Raw genomic sequence first — 20,296 nt, forward strand, 5'->3', positions numbered from 1 at the left:
CTAGACAGGTAGTGAAGGGGGTGGGGGGTCCTGCCTTCACCATGTTCCTCAGGCTTGGGACATGTTTTTCTGGTTTTGAGAGAAAGGAAAATTGAATGTTGGAAATTTCGTTACAGTCGTTGGGTTTAACCGTGAGTACCAGTCAGGTCTAAACATCCTGGCAGTGAGGCTGTGAAGGGTTTACACATCAGACCAGGGCTCATGTCCCACTGTGGACAGAGACCCTGCTGTATGTACTCCATCATGCCGCCAGGCACATGACTTCTGTGAGAGGCAGGGGCTCATGCGTAGTGACAGACTGCATCGTCAGCCTGGGGAGATGGCTCACACAGATGGGCAAGTCCAAAACCTAACCATGGAGCACAGGTGGGCGCAGCCTCCTGGAGCCAGGCGCCAGCCGTGGGAGCACAGGTGGGCACAACCTCCTGGAGTTAGGAACACAGGTGGGCACAGCCGCCAGCCATGGGAGCACAGGTGGGCACAGCCTCCTGAAGTCAGGAGCCCAGGTGGGCACAGCCTCCTGAAGTCCAGCTCTAGCCGTGGGGGCACAGGTGGGCACAGCCTCCTGAAGTCCGGCTCCAGCCATGGATCCTGTGGACACCGACTGGGTTAATGGCAGCATCTCTCCTTCGCTGTCTCATCAGACCGGGGCAGAACACAGCCCCTCGCCGGGCGTCCAGGTTCTTGGTGAGTGGATGAATACCTGCTGATGGAGGAGAGTCCCAGACTGGCTGGTCCTCCATGAACACTTGTCACATGGATAAAGGGAACCAGACCGCCCTGCGTGGAGCGGGTGCCACTTGCCCAGGGAGGGAGATGGGAATGGAGAAGCAGCAGCTTCTGACTCTGCTGAGGGTCAGGGGTTGGACACAGGCGCGGAGGGCTGGGCACTTCTGGAGACTGGCCCCCAAGGGAAGCTGGGAGCCCTTGCAGGGGCCCTCGCCAGCGAATTCCATAGTGCACGCACCAGAGCCGTGCATGTGGTGGGCTGAGCAGCGTCACTGGAGCGAGCCCTCCGCTCCGAGAGGAGATCGGCCGGCGCAGGAAGGCCGCAGAGAGGCAGGATGTGGGGCTGGGGCTCCAGCGGGGACGGCCTGTGCAGATTGGGATCTGTTCCATACACAGCTCACTTCCTATCAGTTCTGACCCCTGGCCCAGGGGCAGTGCTGTCCATAAAGTGTCATGGACAGCTTAAAGGGACCTCCCCCGACAGATGGGGAGAAACCAAGTCAACCCACTATTTCCATCTTTCCAGCCGACACGGGAGGGCACGAGTGCCTGATGTCAGTGACTCCAAAGAGCACATGTGCATGGGTTTTCATTTTGTTTTTCGTCGAAATAAATTTATCTTTCGATTCTGGAGTAAAATTATATCCAGTCCCTTGTGTGTGTGTGTAGTCGTGGCTGCTGTCTGGGATGTAACCAGCTTGGGCCACACCACCCCTCAGGCAGAGGCTCCCGCATACCCCCAGTGCTTCGTGTGTGTTCTGAGCTCTGCTGAAGGTGCATACACTTTGTGGCAGTTGGCCACCTCCTCTGGCTGCCACTGCCAAGCCAGCTGCCCTCCCTCTGCCCTGACGAAGACCACTATCTGCGTCCCGGGCAGGCCTGGTCTGATCTGCCATGGTACCTTCCACGAAAGGCCACTTGCAGAAAGCTGTGTGCAAGTAACTGCGGGTGGAACTCAGAAGGGAAAGCAGGGTGTGGGTGAGGCCAGGTGTCCTAACCAGGGCCTTTGTCCAGGAGGAACAGCTGGCCATTGTCTCCCTGACACAGGGCACAGTGAGCCCATCTCTCACTGTCTTGAACCCCAAGCTCAAAGTTACAGCAGCTTTCAGGCTGCTGAAGAACACAGTCTAATGAGGAAAACGTGTTGGTCTCCAACTTGGCAGTGCCCAAGCCTAGAGGCCTGAGAAGACACTTGGCCAAGACGCTGCTTTTGTGTGTGGAGAGGACAGCAGAGCAGAGCTTCCGGGGCTCTCCCAGCCAGACCAGAGAGCACCTCCTGCTTCACTTTCAGTTCAAGTACTAAAAAGGGGCACCCCGTCTGGCACAGTGGTTGAGTCATGGCTTGGGAGCCCACGCTCTGTGTCGGGGTTCCTGGGCCCCAGCCCCAGGTCTGCTTCTTATTGATGGGCACCCCAGGAGGCAGCCGGCGATGCTTGGTGGCTTGGGCCCCTGCTGTCCCAGTGGCAAACCTGGGTGGGGTTCCTGGCTCTGGGTTCCCCTGGCAGGCAGAGACTGGTACAGGCATTTAGAATGGCAGCCAGCAGATGGAAGACTCTTTCTCTCTCTGCCTTTCAAATTAATAAATATATATTTTTAGATCATATGTTTCAAGTCAATCTAATCTTACTTTTCCGGGAAATAATGGGACTCTCGATTAATAAGGATAAAGCAAAGTAGGAGATGGGGCTGTTTGTTCAGCTGTTTTCTAGGACAGCACACGCAGCGATGGCTTTGCTGCAACACACGTCTTAGCCATCGTTGCTGCTTCTGTTATTTCTTTCATTTTTGAATTTTCCTGATTTCCTTAGGACAGTTTCTATCTTGACCCAGACGTAAGGAGGGTAAATGTTGTAGCCGTGTTCTGTGGAAGCTTAGGAGGCGACTGCCAATGGGAACTCCATCTTTGTCTTCCTTCATGAGGTTCCTTTTCTTCTCGGTGACTTTCTGCGCTGCTGGTGAAACACTGAGGTTTGAAACTTGTGTCTCCTTAAGCCTTCTGACTCCTGCTTGTGTTGTTCGCCATCACGGCCTATCAGTGGTAAGAACCGAGTCTTTCAAAGGGTCCCCTAACTCTTGCTTTTGAGCCGGCCACTATGTGGGGGACCCCCAAAGACAGGCCATGTGCCACCTGGTCTGTTTGGCCTCCCAGGGGACACTGCCTCAGGTACTGTGGCAGCTGGATTTGTCCCTTTTACAGGTCTGCCCTTGGAAGCACCTGCTGGGCACACCGCCTCCAGCCTGCGGAGCTCACTCGAGGCAGCTGGGAGATCTACAGTGAGACGTGTAGGAGCCGTGTACCTGTGTGCGCGCTGGGTTTCCCGGTGACAAATTCCGAATGGGCGAATGGCTGGCTTGTGACCGCCATGCCGACGAGCCTGTTCCCAGGACCGCGCGTAGCAGTGTGTTTGTTAGGGAAAGCAGTGGCTGCTTTTGCATAGAAATTGCCTTTTCTTGTAAAATGGCATTTCTGAATCTACGGGCTCTGATCCTGGACTGTTTACTGGACAGTTTCCCTGCTTATGTCTCCTCCCAGGGTGGGAAGCAGCTGCAGGGCGGCCCCGTGATGTGTCCTCTGTGAGCCGGGCTTCTCTGCCCTGACCTGCCCAGGCTTTGTCCTCCTGCACCCCAGCTCGGGGCCTGGAGCTGCCTGGATCTCCTCTGGGCTTGGCTGAGGTGGGAAACCCTTGTGTCAACAGATACTGAAGTGAATTTTGAAATTGGAAGCTGATTGATAATCATATTCTACAGGATGTTGTTTAGCTCCAGTGTAGGAAGTGCGTGCAGCAGTAGTTTATACATGGTATATTACACATTACGTACTAGATATTGTCTATTATATGTAAACGTGTGTGCATGATTCTTTTCATGGTACGTATCTACATTCTTGAGGCAAACACAGCAACTGCCGGCGACACTGTCCTCTCCTACAGGCACTGGTTTGAATCCCGGCTGCTCCACTGCGGATCCCGCTCCCTGTTCATGGCCTGGGGAGGCGGTGGAGGGCGGCCCAAGCGCTGTGCCCCACCTGAGAGACCCGGAGGACGCGCCTGGTTCCTGGCTTGTCTGGTCTGTCCTTTGCGGTTGTTGGGGCAGTGAACCAGCAGATGAAAGATAGCTCTCCCTGCCCCCTCGGACTCTAGCTCTCCCTTTCAAGTACAGTAAATAAATCTTTTTGGAGAGTCGATTGTCAAGAGTCAGGTAGCATCATGATTTGGCAAAGTCTTCCTTATTTCCTGTAATTCATATATAACATTCTGAAAACAAAGCAGGCGCTTATGGCTTGCTGGTCTGTTTCACAGGATGGCACCTCATGGCATGCTTTCAGGAAGGTTGGGACGAGTGACAGCAAGACTCCTGTGCCAGGACGCAGAGGAGCCTTCAAAAGCTGGCTGTGCGAATCAGGACAATTGGGAAGTCAGAACGGCGGAGGTTACAGAGTGTCACACTCAGAGCGAACGCAGGGCAGGGAGGGTTAGTGCCCTCAGAGAAAATGTGCGTCCATTGATACTCAAAAAAGCCAAAGGCAGAAAAATGCCCTTATCCGCCATCGGAGGGCGCTATTGAGGCAGCCCTTGAAATGAGCACTTTGGTGTCAAAGAAAAATAGTAGTTTATCTTGTTTTCTGTGTGAGTTGCATTTTGAGATCAGAGTTGCTAAAAAAAAAGAGGCTCTTTTCTACAGGAGCAGAACAGCCACCACACAGAGCCGAGGGACAGCGGGGCCGACCGCAGGTGCCTGGTCAGTGCAGAGCTGACCCTTGCGCCGTCCTGACAGGAGGCATCAGGTCTGCACTTCGAGGCACGCCGGCCGCTGCATGCACGCATCCACATTCCTAAAATTCAACGTGTTTGTAAGATTGTGCATCAAAAGCCACTGGGCTCATGGGAGGATGGGATTCGAGTCACCTTGTTAGTAACACAACACGGATTTAAATGTTGTGTGTCCCCCGCGACTGCTTAAGAATGCATCAATGCTGCCACAGATGTGTCACTCTGGAAATACCGTGTGGAAGCAGGAGTGAAGCTTCTTTGCAGAAAAGTGTCCCCGAGCCCTGCTGTGCCCCTCAGCCGGCGTGTACCCGGACAGGGACGGAAGAGGTATCCAGAGAAAGAGACATACTAGGAAGCTGGAAGACAGTGGAGGAGCAAAGCAGAGAGGAGGCGGCTGGTGCTGGACGGGCTGCCCTCAGGGAGGCACCAGGGCTGAGTGCGAAGAGAGGCTGCACCCCGGAGAGCTTCCTGCTGAGCAGGTGGTGGGAGTGAGGAAGGTTGTGCTCCTCCCTCCAGGAACTCCAGGGATTGCCCCTCCCCATCCTGGGGAAGGGAGTGTTGGGGGATTGGGTGTTCCTTCTGCATTCACCTGGGAGACAGACTTGGGTGTGAGCACACTGGAATACAGACCACACTGGGCCATCCCCTCACGTGCCAGTCATCTGCACCTCGGGCCCTCACAGCACAGCTGCCGTGGACATGGGCAGGCATGAACGGCCTTCTCCCCCGGAGAGGTTATTGCTAAACACTGGCAGGCACAGGCCTCACACCCAGTTCCGTGATGCAGTGTAGAATAAGGAACAGTCAGAAGAAACCTTTTCCTATGTTGGCTGTCAGGGCTCCTTGGATAGGCAAATCTGACGGTAGCAGACCAGCGTAGCAGGTGAGCTGGTCTCTGGGGAGCTGCCTTGTGGAATGTGATGGGAATAGAAACTTCTGGAACAACCTCCCTTGGTCTCCTTTCTGCCCATGCTGATACAATGAAGTGTGTGGGTACAAATTGTTGCCATCTGTTACTGTTCTTCTCAAGGTAGAAGCAAGCGGAGAACAGGGACAGGCTTTGGTGAGAGTGTGTGAAGGTGCCAGCATGCACACATGCTCACACACACGGCAGTAAATTGGCATTTCTAACTCTCCCTGACCCACCAGCACATGTCTCCGGAATGCGTGTGCTGCATTGCAGCGTGCTTGCTGGCAGGCCTCGCTGGGCCAGTGAACAGACGCAGCCTTACAGCCGCTCGCTGGGTCGATTGTGTGAGGAGATTCCCACCGTGCCACTGCTCGGGAGGTACGAGGGTGGGAAGGTTGCTTCTCCGACACATGCCTGGGGAGACCACATGGCTGCCCATTGAAAGAGACTCCTGCTGGGTGTGCTTAGAGGGGCCTGGGACAGGAGCTGTGCAGTCCGTTGGTGACCCTGGTCTGTGGTGGATGGGCAGCAGAGCATGGAGTTTTGCCTGGAGTCTGTTTCAGGCAGAGCACCTGCAGCAGGAGTGTCACAGGCTAGGGCTGTCCGAGAATGGGTGCGTCACAGCCCCGCCTCCAGCCACCACGCTGAGCGTCTCCTTTCGTCCTTGCAACAGCCCCACAAGGTGGGCAACACCCATGGCCATCTGCAGAGACCAAAGGCAGGAGGTTAGCCACCTGGCCTGAAGCCAGTGGCACAGGTGCCCGGCTTGGGTGCCAACCCCAATCAGGGCCCTCACCCATCTCAGCACTCAGACCCTCCCGAGGCCCTGGGTTGTGCGTGCAGCCATCGGCAGGTGCGAATGAAGTGGCCTTTGTGCCATTACAAGGTAATGTAAGTGCTGTGTTCAATTTGCAGAAAGTTACCTTTGTCTCTACCCCTGACAAACTTTATCAATGGCAAAGGTCGCTGACTTGTGCATATGTTTGTTCATTGCCTTTAAAAATCATGTGTCACTTCACTCAAGAGCTTTGAAGAGTCGTAAGTTTCATGCTGTAGGCAGAACAGTGGGAGTCCACAGGGTGTAAAACGGCAGAAACCTGGGATGCAGGGGTGTGCGGAGCAAGCGCCTTTGCACCAGAGCCCGGAGTGAGAGTGGGAGCCTGCACCCAGACTCACCTGGAAAGAACACTCTGCTGGAGCCTCAGAGGGAGTCAGGGTGGGGGTTGCAGCTTCCAGGGGCTCCTCCTTCTGAACACAAATGGCTTGGGTCGGTGATCCCCAGTTCCACTTCCAGTGGACAGAAGCCTGCGGAAGACACTGCCGTGCACGTCTGAGGGTATTCTGTTTGCGGAGCATTCCGCTAGGAAGGAATCCCCGAAGAGAGAGTACCAGAGCTCCAGAGCCCGTGTGGACAGTTTTGGGGGATGCCCCTGCTGTGTAGAGTGTCTCTTGCCTCTGTTCCACCGAGCAGGGCTATGGAGAGCTGAGGATCCCCGGGCTAGAACGCAGGGATTGGGGTCCCTGGGGCAGCCAATACGCTCAGTCACAAAGAGAGTGTTTGGGATTGGAGCATGGGTCTGTGGGGTCCTCCACTGAAGGTGTCCGGGCACAGGACCAAACAGGGATCTGGGGAGGCTCCCTGAGGGCTAGGAAGTGCTTGGAGGTGGGCAGAGCCAGCCTGCAAATCCAGCCCTGGGGCTGTGAGCTGTGTAAGGTAATGATTTGACCTCAGGGAGCAGTGTCTCCTGCACCCACCTCTCCTTGTGCACAAGGCATGTCTGGTAGTACCGACACTCTTGTTTGATAGAAATCAGAAAAGCTGGAGAAAAAACAGTGAAGCAGATGTCAAACTGCTTCGTTTCATTTCCCTGAGCCCAAAGGCTCGGGTTTCCCGTCTCAGGTGGTTCGTGGCAGGTTCCTCAAGCAGAAACTTAACTTGCCTTCTGAAAATACTTGGCCAGGGCACTTGCTCCCAAGCCTTCCATGCCTGGGTGCATTTCAGCCAAGGTATGTCTTTGGCTTTTTCTTTTGTTTCATTGAAACTGGATTTCCGTAAGTCAACTCTAAGCAGAATTAATTATTTTAGTGGGAAACAAGACATGGCATTAGCAGATGGTTTTCCTTACTGGAGTTGGAGATTTAGTCAGTTTTCCTAGCATGCATTTGGAAGTGCCCGTGACTGCCCATGGACAGTGGAGGCGTGCTGTCCCTTCGCAAGTGCCTGGCTTTGAGTCACTGCCCTTGGGCTTGTCTTGGAGGTCCAGTAGTTGGCATCCAGCTGTGCTTCAGCAGTGTCCACATCACTGCTGCACTCACATAGGGTCTTGACGTGGTGGTCCCATTAGACTTCTGCCACAGACAGTCCAGTTTCTACTTCTGGAGCCTTCATGGAGGGAGAGACCAGCCCAGGACCCTGCCCTGGGTGCTGATGGGGTTCGTCTGAGCACCTTTTGGCAGGAGCTGGTTCTGGAGTCCTGAGACGTTGGCGGGTAAGAGTCTCTGAAATTAACCAACCTGGTTGGTTGGCATTGTGGCCAGGTTGGCATGTAGCATCTAGAACCTTGGCTATATCCTGTTTCTAGAACATGGGGAATATATATTTAAATGTGATTTGCTGGTGTTGAGAAGTTTGCTAGCTGACAACAGCTCTTTCTCTGTTTCTATCTGTTTGCCAAAGTGATTTTCACTGTTCAGTCATTGGATAATGACTGCCTAACTCTTCATTTAACACATATTTATTGGGGTGCTGTGTATGCCAAGGACTGAACCATCTACCCTGACGCTGTGTGCTGTGTCTACTCTGCCAGTCAACATTGCTTCTGTGAGTTTTAAAAAATATTATTCAGTGCCACAAAAATAAGAAGGGAGCTGTTGAGGACGGGTTGCTTTTTTAAATAGGGGAGCTTATTTTGGGTGCCAGAAGAGACTGAATTCCAACGCAAAGTTGTTTTAAGAGAATGGGAACATCTCACCATTTGCATGACTTGGGAGAACAGTTTTGTAAATTAACAGATGCTACACAGTAAAAAGCTGAATGCTGGCGAGCATATTGGTGAGTTTTACTTTTGGTGGGACAGATGAAAATCTCGTTAAGCCTCAGATGCCCCGGAATATTCCGTATTCAGAATCCGTCAGAAGCCAAGGCAGGTGGGGCTTGGGGCAGCTCCACCAGGCTGGCCTCTGCTCTGGGGAACTGTGAGATCCAGAAAGGATGCAGTGAACTGCCTTTTGGGGGGACCACACATGTCACCGGGCACTCTCCAGTCTTAGTAGCTCCTTCCTCCCTGGCGGGGGGACACCTGCCTGAAACCTTGACTGGCACCAAGTCTTATTTCTGCAATGTTTGCTGCATCCCTCCCTCACACCTGTGATGACGTAGAATTCACAAACTCAGCACAGTATGAGACTGATAAAAACAGCTAATAAAATAGAGCAGTTGGACAACAGACTTCAAGATAAAGTGATGTAATGCTTATAACACGCCAGTTGATGTTTTCATACTGTGATGGACTAGGGGTCAGCCTGCGTGTGGTCATCCTGCATGTGGTCAGCCTGCATGTGGTCAGCGTGTGTGTGGTCAGCCTGTATGCGGTCAGCCTGTGTGTGTGGTCAGCCTGCGTGTGGTCAGCGTGCGTGTGGTCATCCTGCGTGTGGTTACCGTGTGTGTGGTCACCGTGCGTGTGGTCAGCCTGCGTGTGTGTGGTCACCGTGCGTGTGGTCAGCCTGCGTGTGTGTGGTCAGCCTGTATGTGGTCAGCCTGCGTGTGGTCAGCCTGTGTGTGTGGTCAGCCTGTGTGTGGTCAGCCTGCGTGTGGTCAGCGTGCGTGTGGTCAGCCTGTGTGTGGTCAGCCTGTGTGTGTGGTCAGCCTGTGTGTGTGGTCATCCTGCGTGTGGTCAGCCTGCATGTGGTCAACCTGCGTGTGGTCAGCCTGTATGTGGTCAGCCTGTGTGTGTGGTCAGCCTGTGTGTTTGGTCAGCCTGTGTGTGGTCAGCCTGTGTGTGTGGTCAGCCTGTGTGTGTGGTCATCCTGCGTGTGGTCATCCTGCGTGTGGTCAGCCTGCATGTGGTCAACCTGCGTGTGGTCAGCCTGTGTGTGGTCAGCCTGTGTGTGTGGTCAGCCTGTGTGTGGTCAGCCTGCGTGTGGTCAGCCTGTGTGTGTGGTCAGTGTGCGTGTGTGGTCAGCCTTCGACCTACACTGGGACTGAGCTGCTTGTGCTTCCTGGGTCATTTCACTCCTTCTCCTTTCTTTGAGAGCCTCCCCTCTCCAGTTAGTTCCATGTTACATCCAGGCCCACCCTACCAGCCAGCCCCCACCACCTGTGGGCCTCAGCCAGCAACGATGACAGCCTCTTCCAGGCAGCTCCTGGCTGACTGGATGGCATCTGACCCTGTCCGGGGTCCCCTCCTCTTTTATGCCCACTCATGGGTGGGTAAGCCCTCTTCTCCTTGCCTGTCATGACTGGGGCATCACTCCGCCCATCTCATGTCCTCTCAGTCCATGTTGTCATCACTGTGCTTCATCACCTGCCTTACAGCCCTGGCTCAGACGCCACTGGCTCAGCACTTCAGGATTGCTTGCAACCATGTGTGTTAGCCACTTCATGCACTTCTTCCTCATCCTCTTTTCCTCGTAAGTTGAAGCAATCATGATCATTTACTTCTGTGAGCAGAAAACCTGGAATCCACCCATTTATCCATTAGTCCACCCATCCACCTTTCAGTCCATCTATCCATCCACTCATCTTCTATCCACCAACCACCTATCCACCTATCCATTCATGCATCCACCAGGAGTCCTTCCTTCCATTTAAGGTCAGCCACTTCCTTGCCATGTGTCCTCCATTCCTGCCGCCCCTATCTCTGAGTAGCCCACAACCTCCCATGTGCCACATTGCTTTCCATCTGGGAAGTCACTTAGATATGGGGCTAAAGCACCACCTGCCTTTTCTACCTCATGGAGTTGTGTGTAAATGTAATAATGCAGATGAAAATGTGCTTCAGACTGGGTCTTTGATACGAAAGTAAGACATTGTTGTTATCACTCTTGATTTGTCTTGCTTTCTGTTTTTTCACTCAAGACCACATCGAGGGGGGAATCAAGATGGCAGAATAGGGAAAGGACACATTTAAACAGATGGAGAATCAGGGTGATGCAGAGAGAGCACATTCCAGAAAATATAGAGAGGACAGGCTGATGGCAGAGGGGCACCTGGAGACTGGTGGACACAGGAAAGCAGTGGAGACAACGGAGCGCTGTTGCAGTGACCAGATACCCGAGTGGCAGTCAATGAGTGACAATTGTAGCTCCACAGGCAGCCGGGAGTAAACCCAAGCAAAGTATTGCCCATCCTGTTGATCTGTGTGATCCAACCAGGAGCAGAGACATAGTGGCAGACCCCAAGCAGGGGGTGCAGGAACAGGAACAAGGTGGATTTTAGAGTCCAGACTCCCACCAGTACCACATTGGGTGCCATTTTGTGCAGGAAGGCAAAGGCTGTGGGACTGATAGGATGACAGCAAGCTGTGTATGTACTAAGCCAGGAGTGAACTCATTTCTGGCTCAGTACATTGTACTGGTCACACAGGAAAAGCAGTACCAATGTGACATCCTACAGGTCCCACCCAAAATAAGTCTGGGTAGCCCTCAGACCTAATGGCCAGCAGACCCAGAACTCCACCAGTGCCATTTTGTAGAGCATGGCAAAGGCTGTGGAACTGGAGCGACAACAGTGAGCTGCACAAGCATTCATCTGGAAGTGAGCTCACTGTACTGCACTGGTCCCAGTGGGAAAATAGTACTGATTTTGGCATCCTACTGGTCCTACCCCAAATAGATCTGGGTGGTCCTCAGACTGATTGGCCAGCAGGTTCCAGCAAGATCAGTACCACCAACAACCCAATTATTTAGGACAGCTGATGTCTCCCTAATCCTGGGAACTGCTTGGACTAGAAGTGGGAGAAAGATTGTACAAGCAACGGTGCAGTCACAGCACAGGATCGGAGAAGCAAAAAGTGGTGAGCCAGGAGCTGGGGCTGCTGAGACCGTGGTGAAAGTCTAACACAAGAGCCCAGGCTTGAAACTCACTGGAGGGAGTGGCACAAGTGACTATAAATGAAGAACTGGGTACCAACTGCAATCAGTACAGTTGAACTGTAGGCCTGTGGGTGACACAGCTTAGAAACCTGCCCTAAGGAGAAGATTTTGCTAACTAGGAGTACAATAACCCAAGAACAAAAGAAGATACAGAGACACAATGAACATCACTGAAGACACCCCTGCAAAGGAGCAAAAGCCTCTGCTATAAAGCTTCTTATCAACAATGAGATTAGGAGTTCAAGCAATTTAAGGAAATTGTCACACAGGAAAGAGCAACACTGAAACAAAATCAAGCAGAATGATTAGAAATGAACGACACAGTGCAGCAATTTTAATATTCAGTGGAAAGCCTCAGCATAGACTGAATAAGGCAGAAGAATTAGTCTCAGGATTGGAAGATATTTCTTGTCACAATGGGGAGACAATCAAAAAGTTTGAAATGGACCTGGGTCAGGCTAAAAGAAGTGTTTAGGAACTAAAAGACACTATTAAAAGGCCAAATAAAGGAGTTATGTGAATTCCAGAAGGCACAGAAAAAGAAACTGGGATTTAAAGACATATTTAATGAAATAGTAAATGAAAACTTTCCCAGTCTAGAGAAAGAATTTGGAAACAACGTCCAAGAGGGCCACAGAACTTTCAACAGTGTTGACCAAAAATGATCTTCATCATAACACATGATAAGCAGACTCTCTTTAATTGAACATAAGGAAAAAATCCTTAAATGTGCACATGGAAAAAAATCAATTAACATATAGAGGAAGCTCAATCAGACTCACAGCTGACTTCTCAGAGGAAACTCTACAGGTCAGGAGAGAATGGAGCAACATATTCCAGTTTCTAAAAGGAAAAAAAGTTCAGCTCAGAATAATATACCCTGGAAAGATTTCCCTTGTCACTAAAAATGAAATAAAATCCTTCCATAGTAAAGAAAAGCTCAAAGAATATGCTTCTTGCAGACCTGCCTTACAAATGATACTTAAAGATGTTTTCTTGACAGAGAAAAGGAATAGCACCTACCCAAACCAAAGCTAAATGTGGAGAGCATTCCAGTAAAATAAAAACAGAAGACTGAATCAATGAGCAACCTAATACTAAGATGACAGAATCAAATTACTAAATATCCATATTAACCCTGAATGTAAACAGCTTAAACTCATCAATCAAATGTCATAGATTAGTGGACCAGGATAAAAAAATCAAAACCCATCTGTTTGTTGCCTAGGGAAGACATGTTTCACCAACAAAGATCAGCAGAAACTATAACATGGATTTTGATGTGTTTGTTTTTAGTTTAATTTCTTCAAAACAGTATTTTTCTCATATAAATTCTTCACTGACTCATAGGTCATACAATAGTATAATTTTCTTCAAGAAGGTTCTTGATTGTCTTTTCTATTTCTTCAGTGACACATAAGTCATTCAGTAGCACGTTATTTAACTTCATGGCATTGTAAATTTTGTTTTTCTTCCTGTTACTGATTTTGTTTTGTGGCTTTTCATTTAAGGGGATGAATAGTAACTTTGTAATGGAGACTATCATATCCAGATATGAGGATATAATGCAGTATGCATCTCTACTTCCAGATCAGATAAACTCCCAGTGAAACTGTCGAATTTTTATCTCCACAATGGGATGCTGGACTCTGCCATTGTTTATACCTGCAATATCAGGTTACACGTTAAATAGTAGACTTACGACTGATTACGAAGAACTATAATAGTGTAATAATATGGGGGAAATCAGTAGAGGGGATGGTGAGCATCAGGGAAATCCCAGAGCCCATGCAACGGTAGCATAAAATAATAAAAAATGATAAAAAAATTAAAAAGTAAGACCACATTGGGACAAATCAGTGTTATTATGGAGAGTGGTGTGGTGGGATGAAAGCCATGTGTGAATATCCTGCCCTCTTGAGACCCGGCTGAAAACCCAGGAAGTTGGCGTACTAGTGTAGGAGGTTTCCTCTGATGTGTTTATTCTTTACATTAAAAATCCATTGGATGATTTAATTTGTTTGAATAAAGGGAAGAAAGAGAGAACATCTGTTTGCTGATTTACTCCTCAAATGCAAGTGGCTTCTGGGATTGAGCCACATCAAAGCCAGGAGCCAGGAACTGCATTCCAGGCGCCCCAGCCACTTGAGCTGTCCATCACGGCTGCCTCTCAGGTGCACACTAGCAGGGAGCTGAGCTCAGGGCAAACTGGGACGCAAATCCAGGCCTTCCAGTGTGGGATGAGGGCTTTCCAACCAGCATTTGAACTGTTGCACTCAACACCTTCTTCAAATTAGGATGTGTTTCAGTGGCCACTGGCTTTTGGCAGTTCAGAAGATATGAACGAAAGCAAGACTAATAAATACAGAATTTAATTACATCACAGAGAATGGTGGGTCCAGAGTCATATATATATATATATATATATATATATATTTTGTCATTAGTTGTAAAAAGTGATGATGGTGTAGTCAAGTCATGGGGGGAAGCCACAATTTTAGGCAAAATCTCAAATTGAAGCCAATAGGTATTACATGTTTGTGATTTCAGTGAAGATTTAGGAAGGTCACGGCCAATAGCATGAGAAAGAATGACACAGCGAAGTTTTTATGTCCAAAGGTTTACGGCCACAACTTATCCCTGCATGACGTATGTGAAGCGCCTGTTTCTGACTCTGGCATGGCCTTCAATCCAGTCGTCACGGCCCTGACTTTCTACCAACCATTCCGGAGGTTTTTCCTTTTGTCTCTTTATTCTGGAAGGTTTTTTTTTTTTTTTTTTTTTTCTAATTTTGTTGTATGTGGGTTTTTCCCATGTAAGAACTAGAGCAAATTGTCATATTGAAAAAGCTGCAAAGTGTTTTGAGGTTAAGGTTATTAAAACCAATTATCATGTTGATAGTTCTTTAATCCTGGAGATGTTTGTTAGAAGGCATGCCTTTAATTATTTGTATTTTAAAAGCGTTCGTATGTCTCTGTAATCCCACATGAGTTTTGTCAGTGTTCATAAGAGAAGGGAATTGCTGTTTTATTTTTCATATACTAATGTCTTGGAAGTGAGCATATGCCTGTGTCTTTTGGGAATTAGTATCCAGCACTCACTTGCTCTGAGGGCCTGGAAGGGACCTGGAAATGCCTGGAAGGCTGACATGGGAAAGACCAGCTTCCCTGGTAAGACCCAAATTCATTAGTGACTGTTTGCTATCTACTGAATCCTCTCAGTGAGCTTACAGGGTAGGTAGAATGGTCCTGAAGAAATTCCTAGTCCACGAGACAGGCCTATGCATGCATGAGAAATATTTAACTCGCTGTGTGTCAGGAGTATGGGATGCAGAGGAGTTGGGTGGAGGCAAACCACACAGAGGAAATGGTACTCCCAACACTGGACAAGGCGTCGGCACAGCTGGGAGAAGAAGGAAAGCTGGGACAGGCAGGCAAGAAATGCCCTCCCCATGGCCAAGAGCATGTCCCATTCTCTCTAACAATGCTAGCAACCCCGAATCTCCCACTAGTCCCCAGGAGCACTTAGCTCAGTGCCTGGCACAAAGCAGATGTTCCATGCAGGTTTGCTGGATGACTGAGGGCTGACTGGGGTCAGAGCTCCAAGGCGGCCAACTCAGAGACCTTGGGCTTGTGTGCCTGGTGTTCTGGCTGAGGGCGGCACTGGTGATGCTGTGTGTGGAAACGTGCAGTCTCAGACAAGCCCTGTCTAGTGTCAACATGGGCCCAATTCCACGCTCTGACACTCAATGACTAATTGCAGAACACTGGTGAAGTATGCTGTAGTGCAGCAGTGAACAGCCAGATGGAGCAGACATTTAGAGCAAGGCCGTTGGGGAGGGAGCAGAGCCCTCACGGCTCTCCCACACAGTACCTTCCCAACACCAGCACCTGCCACTCCTTCTGGAGGCTTGTTATGGAGGTGTGATGGAGGACTGGAGAATGATGTCATTGTCAGGGAGGTGTGATGGATGACATCACTGATGTGCAAGTGTGAGGGGTGACATCAGTGTGGCAGTGTGGTAGATGATGTCATTGTCAGGGAGGTGTGATGGATGACATCACGGGCCTTTGCCATGGGTGATTAACTCAACTTTCGTCTCCTCCCTTCCCTGTGGGTGGCGGGCGTGGGGCTGGTTGTCAGGGGAGCTTTCAGCACTATGCCTAGGCTCTCCAGGAGCTCCCAGTCTGCAAAAGGACACTTAAGATATCTGAAGATATCTGAAGCTCTTGGGTTTCAGTAGGGCACCAACAACCAGGGTCAAAGGCTGACTATCAGAATGGAAGGTGTCAGTCCTCTATTTAAGGGCCTTGGACCAAAGGCACCTCCCCAGGCTTCTGGCAGGAGATGTGGCCATGACTGAGTCCCAGCAGATGGAGAGTGAGTGGCGATGATGTGGCCTCTGCTAGGTGTGGCCCGAGGAGGGTCCTGCCACATGCATCCTTCATGCTCTCCTGTCCTCCCCCTGGGCTGCACACACTGAGGAGCAAACTGGAAGGCCAGTGTAAGTGAGGCCTGGGTCTCAGAATGCCAGGTGATCCACATACCAGACATGAGGGCTGATGCAAGGAGACAACGGGCTTGTCAGGTCTGTCTTGCTGTCAGCCATGGGGCAGCTCTGGCCTCTGCATGCCCCTCTCCCACCCTCTGCTTCCCCATGTGAGTGGATCTAGGTGTGCTGGCTGTGCTGCCAGGGAGTCTGCAACCCCCCAAAGAACTGCCTGGGTCAACTGGCTCAACTGGTCCTGTGCCACTCAAGTCCAAGACATTTGTTGAGGACTGTTGGCTGGCAGCCCTCCCGACAGTGTCTCCTTGGGTGTTCTGTTGCCTGCAAGGTGCACTGGGCCTTGACGCAGTTTCTGAGCGGCGTGAACAGTGGTGTCTTGTCACGCCTTCCAGCACCGAGGTTCCCATAGCAATGTTCACACAGCCACTTCGTGCAGCTGCCAGGAGCCTCTGGGTTGTCATTGTTTACAGCTCCCAGGGCGGCAGCCGGGCCTCCGAGCCAGCCGATACTCTTCACTCTGGATTTGTTCTCCTGAGGGTCTCGTAGCATTTCAGCCCCCAGAACTGTCTCAGGCTTCCCAACGTTTCTGAAACCCAAGCAAAGAGAGGAGGTTGAGGCAGTGATGGTCAGAGGCCGCAGCTGTTTCTACCAGTGAACCCTTGGTTGGAGCTGCTGGGTGGTGCGTCAGAAGCGGCAGGGGAGAGAGGAAGCTGTATGCACGCACTCGACCAGGCTGAAGCATTCTGCAATAACCTTGGCCTTCTGGATACAAAGGCAGAGGCCTGGGCCAGGGGTCGCACAACGCAGCCTCGGTCATCCTGGCCCAGGGGTCTACAATGCAGCCTTGGGTCATCCTGGCCCAGGGGTCCACAGCACAGCTGTGGGTCATTCTGATTGCACCTGCAGTGCCCAGGATGCTCGCAGAGTGCCTGAGACTTTGATGAAAACCAGGTCTGGGCAGTCGCCATCCCAGTGCCTGCCCTGCTTTCCTGTGGTGTCTCTGGTGTGGGGAAAGCTTGACTGAATGGTGACAAATGACAACAGATGTGGGGCAGCCTCTGCTCCCAGCTCCAGCTCTCTCTGCAGCTTGAAGAGTCTTCAAGAGTTGGTGGAAAGAGTATATTTTGAGCAGATTATGCAGGTTTTTCAAACTTTCTTGCATTAACATGAGATTATCTTTGGGTGGCATTTTCTCACCCTGTCTGGAAGCCTGCTTGAACACGTGACCACCCCAGCTTTCAGGGGCACACGTGGCCTGTCCTGGATTTGATCTCATTTTATTTCTTGTCTTATTCCCAAGCTATTTCTCTTTTATTTAGTTTTAGGGGCTTTTAAAATATTTATTTTTATTTGAAAGGCAGATTTACAAAGAGAGGAGAGACAGAGATCTTTCACCTCCTTATTCACTACCCAAAGGACTGCAACGGCCAGAGCTGCGCCAGTCCAAAGCTAGGAGCCTGGAGTCGCTTCTGGGTCTCCCACATGGGTACAAGGGTCAAGAACTTTAGCTTTCCTCCACTGCTCTTCCAGGCATATCAGCACGGATCTGGATGGGAAGTACCAGTGCCAGTATGGAATGCTGACACTGTGGGTAGAGGCTTACCTTGCTATGCCCTGACACCAGCCCCAAAATTAAGAAAAAAAATTTGGAGGCTGTTTTATTCTTTTTTCTTTTTAAGGTTTATTTATTTTATTACAAAGTCAGATATACAGAGAGGAGGAGAGACAGAGAGGAAGATCTTCCATCCGATGATTCACTCCCCAAGTGACTGCAATGGCCAGTGCTGCGCCGATCTGAAGCCGGGAACCAGGAACCTCTTCTGGGTCTCCCACGCGGGTGCAGGGTCCCAAGGCATTGGGCCGTCCTCAACTGCTTTCCCAGGCCACAAGCAGAGAGCTGGATGGGAAGTAGAGCAGCTGGGATTAGAACCGGCGCCCATATGGGATCCCGAGGAGTTCAAGGCGAGGACTTTAGCCGCTAGGCCACGCCACTGGACCCTGTTTTATTCTTTTTAACTCACTAGAATGTGGGGTGCAGTAGGGAATCTCAGCCACGGCTTTCCACTGCCTTTTTCCACAGCATCAGCCGTGGATTGGCCTGGTCTGGTGTTTTGGCAGAACTGGGTGGGTCCGGCCCCAATCCTCACAGCCTGGCATTCACAAGGAGTTTGGTGATTGTGTGTGTTCAGGTTGGAGTCTGTGTTGCCATGCAGAGCCCTGGGGTCTCTGTAGGTCACTCACGATGCATGGAGACGGTGTTGCTGTGCCTGGAGCAGGGCAGGATACCCTTCCAAGGCCTGCATGTGGCTGCCCCCTGGACCCCTCCGCGCCGCATCAACCCCGCGGCCATCTGCTTGGCGAGGAGCAAGGGCTCCAGTTCCTTCTGTCATGCCAAGTTTCTGGTCTGGCATGCCCCTTGGCACACTCTGCCCTGCTAGGCTGTGTCTGTACACGTGTGCCATGTGGGCCACCTTCATTTGGATGGCAGCCCACCAACCCCAACAGGAGCAGAAGGAATCGGAAATGGGCATGTGCCTGCATCTTGACCCCGGCGTGTGCTCCCCTGGCGTGGCCATGTCTTTTGGCTTGGCATCTGCCCGGCAGCTGGGAAGAGGCCTGCTGGGGTCTGCACACCTCTGGGAGAGGCATGATCTGCAAGTCCTCACAAACGCCCTGAAGGCAACGTGAAGACGTGGGTGCCGCCGGGAGGAAACAGCCGTGTGTTTTCCAACTTAGTTTAGCTCACTGGTGACGTCGTAGGATCACTGTCACCTAGGCAATGGAGCCTGTTGCTATGGGAACTGCAAGCTGTGTGGTCACACAGCTTCCGCAGGTTTGCAGTTGGGAATGCTTCCCCATTTCTTGGTAATGCAAACTGGCAGAGGTGTGTGTGTGTGTGTGTGCGTGTGTGTGTGCGCTTAACATACTAGCTCTTCAGGACTGGTGTGATGGCTGAGCTAACTAATGTTCCACCTCCAAGTGCAGCATCCCCTATGGGCGTCGGTTCATGTCCCGGCTGCTCCACTTCCCATCCAGCTCCTTGCTTGTGGCCTGGGAAAGCAGTGAAGGATGGGCCAAAGCCTTGGGACCCTGCACCCATGTGGGAGACCCAGAAGAGGCTCCAGGCTTCTGGTTTCAGATTGGCACAGCTCAGGCCATTGTGGTCACTTGGGGAGTGAATCATCAGATGGAAGATCCTTCTATTTTTCCTTCCCTCTGTAAATCTGCCTTTCCAATGAAAATAAATATTTTTAAAAAATGAAATAAACATTATCTTTTCAAGTTTGCCAAAATGAACCCTACAGAGAGACATAATTGATGATACAGAGAACTTTAGAAGGTTGGCGTTCTCGGGACAGGGTTACCACTTTCATGCGGCCTGCCAGCGTCAGCAAGAAAACAGCCTGCAGAGGACAGCAGACGCATGGCCGGGTGGCCGAGTGCCTGGGGGGTCTGATCCCGACGTGGGTTCACAGGCGAGGCTCGGTGTCCTGCTTCGAGCCCCCGGTTCCCGTCTCCTGAGAACCTTACCCTCCAGGGCACCGCTACAGGCTGAATGTGGTCTCCCAGCGTCTGTGCCGGAGGGGAGCCTGCTGGGCCACGGTGTGGGAGCACGCTGGGCATCATGCTCTGGTTCCCCCTTCTGGGGGATGCTGCCGCGTCCTTCCCCAGGGTTAGCCCTGGGTTTTGGGTTTCATGGCCTCCATGACTGTAAGAAATTCTTGTTCTTGAGGAAGCACCCAGTGCCTCATGGTCTGTGACATTCCTGCCAGACAAAGGCAGTCTGCCAATCCGTGGGTCACATCTTCCCACACGTATTCACTCGTATTCACACGTGTATCCATCACGTATGTTGTGATTTGTTTAAACGTTTAATTGCTTGTTGTGGACTAAGGAGTTGATTAGCACTCGTTAAGCTGAGCAGTAACAGGAAATGGGCTTGGGGCTAAAAGCACCTGGTCTAATGGGACTCACTGGCATCCTATTGTTTGGTTAAAGCACTTGGGGGGAAGAGTATATAAGGAGTAATAAAGAGAGGCTTGGGAAGGACTTCCACCATCACTGGTCTCCTGTCGGTGCCTCATCCCCAGACCCTCGCCGTGTCCCGTTACTGGCTCTGCTGGCCGGTGCAATTGCTGAGTTGTCATGACAGCATTGTGATCCTTTCTGGACACTGGGGATAGGTAGACTAACTCTGTGTGTGTGTGTGTTAGATTTCTGTGTATTCAGTTGAAAGGTAGAGACAGAGAAGGAGAGCCCCCACCTGCTGGTTCACACCCGCAGGAT

Source organism: Ochotona princeps, chromosome 1 (assembly GCF_030435755.1).
Source record: "Ochotona princeps isolate mOchPri1 chromosome 1, mOchPri1.hap1, whole genome shotgun sequence".
NCBI lineage: Eukaryota > Metazoa > Chordata > Mammalia > Lagomorpha > Ochotonidae > Ochotona > Ochotona princeps.